Consider the following 3,094-nt stretch of genomic DNA (forward strand, 5'->3'; position numbering starts at 1 on the left):
CTGACAGCGTTGGCATCAGAGTCGGACTGCCTGTAGGTTCTCCAAGCCAAACTGGTCGATGTTGAGTCTAGAAATTCTTTAGTTATATGTAGGGGAATTGTTTGTGGGATGGAACGTAAGGCTCTTTTTACTCCTCTATCTTATGACATTCTGATCTGAGTCAGTCCATTCTTCCACCGGGGGTTAAGGAATTAGGATCTATTCTCTCTATCAGGATCACGTGTTACTAATCAGTAGTACCTTATAAGTTGATGGATACAAGCCTAGTTCAGTCTACTACCACATTATGTTGCCAGAATGGTTTCAGAACTTTGATATGATGATGTTGAGTGTGTACGAAATCCTTTGTCAAATGTCTCAAAATCCTTTTTGAGCATTTACAGCCGTTATGCTGCCGAAATTTTGCTAGAAATTCTAATGCCTTTGCATTATGATTATGCTTTCAGATGGCCACTCGCGACCTTAATCAAGTGGTTCGCCTGACTCGATGCCTAGATGTACCCTGCCATACTGCTAAGTTGGTCAGGGTAATGACTGAGGCTGGATACCGTTGGTATCCCGAGTACACGGTCGAAGAGCAATTCCGGGACTTCAATCAAAGCCAGTATCTCTGCACTGTCAGGATATTTCCATCTTATCCTGGATCCACCGAGCCTCTTCACTGCTCCTATGGACTCGGGGTTACTATTGAGATGGCTGTGCAGGACGCCACCGACTCTATGATGACCATTATGCGAGTCAGATCTGGTTTATTTCGGGACTCTGATTTCCGGTATATGCCAGGATCACTTCCGGGAGCACAAGGATATCTCCAGGCTATTTATGCTGACTCCACTCAGGAGGATTCACGGACTCGCACCACTGCTGAGATGCTCGAGGATAAGGACCGTGAAAATCGGGCCTTAAGGTTAGAGCTTTTCAATACCCGTGCTGACCACTGGGCCACTTTGACTCGGTTCGCACCGGCGGTGCAAGCTGGATATTCAGATATGCGCGATCTCTATCCTGTGAGATCTGCTTTGCCAGACGTGATGGTTTGGCGTGATGTAGGAGGCATCACCCCACCTCGCGGTCCCCGCAGGCCACCGTTTGTTGGTCCAAGGCCTCATCCTAGCCCCTATGGTCCACAAGCTCCGCGAGACCGTCTGTTTCCGGATGATCATGTTGAACTTCCAGGCTATGGAGGTGACTTCTACGAGGACTACTACGGATCGGTCTGAGTTAGTGATAGTATCACTAGTTCGCACTAGCTGTGTCGTCTATCGTCCTGCATGACTCGTGGGATATGACCTAGTTTGTACTCCTTCCGGAGGTGTAGAAAAATAATGTATAGGAGCTTGGAATGCCTCCGATGAGATGTAATCCTCTTTTCACCGTAATAGTACTTTGTTTGGTCTTGTACTAAACCTTGTATGGTGTGTATGACTATGGAATAAAAGAAGCAGTTTCTGTATCTACCATGTCATACGGATGATCATCTTGCATTCCGAGTTATTCCTTACATTATGTATCCTATGTCGGAATTTTATCATTCTGACTAAATCATTGTCTTGTTTACCTAGGATGGTCAACACGCGCGCTAACCCTGCTTCCCAAGAGCAGGACGAAGGCAGTGAAGCCAGGAATGAAAATCTGCCTCATCCTCCTTCACTAGCCGAGGTTATGATGGAAGCTGAGAGAAACAAGCGGGAGACCAACCGTTTGTTGGAGCGTATTGAACAGAATACAGCACACCATCAGAGGGCTAACGTGGTGTCACTCAGTGATTTTATCAAATTGCATCCACCCACGTTCCACCACTCCGTCGAGCCTCTCGACGCTGATGACTGGCTTCGCAGTATCTCTCACAAGCTGCGTTCCGCGCTGGTAGCGGAGGCTGACAAGGTCACCTTTGCTGCATATCATCTTGAAGGCCCCGCCAGTCTATGGTGGGAGAATTATGGAGCTATGCGCCCAGCGGGCCATGTCACTACTTGGGCTGAGTTCAGCGAGGCTTTCCGTGAACATCACATTCCGGAGGGTCTCATGGACCGTAAACGTGAGGAATTCTGCAATTTCACCCAAGGCCGACTTTCTGTGGATGTCTATAGCAGGGAGTTTGGTAATCTCGCACGATATGCAACTGAGGAAGTTTCTACTGATGCCAAGAAGCAAGCAAGGTTCCGTAAGGGCCTTAGTCCTGAGCTTCGCCGCGACCTCCGTCTGCATGAGTGCACATCTTTTTCGAAACTTGTCAACAAAGCCATCAGTGCTGAAACTGGTCAGACTGACTATGACGCAACACGCAAGCATGGACGTGACATGGGTTCCTCATCCGGTGCTGGTCCTCAGAAGCGCCGCGTGTGGGTACCCAACACCGCCCTGCCACCCAGATTCACACCGAGGCCATCTTTCCAGGCGCCTCGCCCTGTTCAACAGTCTGCACCGGCCAAGCCCTATGGGGGTCCAACCAATAATGCTCCTCCACGTACCAGTTCCGTGACTTGTTTCAAGTGTGGGGAATCTGGTCACTATATGCGTGAGTGTCCCCAGACCAACCCCAATCAATCTGCTAAAGCTGTTGGCCGTGGCAAGCCGACAGGGAAGGTGTTTCATGCTAAACCGGTCGCTGCTTCACGTGGCCATGTCAACTGTATCTCTGCCGAAGAAGCTCAAGAGGATCCCAACGTCGTTCTCGGTACGCTTCTTGTTAACTGCCACCCGGCATCTGTTCTTTTCGATACAGGAGCCTCTCATTCTTTTATATCTGAAAATTATGCTCGCTTGCATAACGTCGCATTCGGTGATATGCCAACCTCTATGGTAATTCAAACTCCGGGATCCAAATGGCAAACCTCTAGAGTAAGCCATGGAAATGAAATCCAAGTCGACAGACTTGTTTTCCTTGCATCTTTGATAGCCCTTAAATCTTCAGATATTAATATCATTTTGGGTATGGACTGGATGTCAGCTCATCAAGCCAAAATTGATTGCTTCTCTAGGACTGTTCAACTCACCCATCCTTCGGGGAAGATAGTCAATGTCTTGACCCGAATAGCCAAGCGACAATTATATTCTCTTAATGCCAGCCCTTTGCCAGACCTTGAGGACGTGC

This window comes from Triticum dicoccoides, chromosome 1B (genome assembly GCF_002162155.2).
Source record: "Triticum dicoccoides isolate Atlit2015 ecotype Zavitan chromosome 1B, WEW_v2.0, whole genome shotgun sequence".
NCBI classification, from domain to species: domain Eukaryota; kingdom Viridiplantae; phylum Streptophyta; class Magnoliopsida; order Poales; family Poaceae; genus Triticum; species Triticum dicoccoides.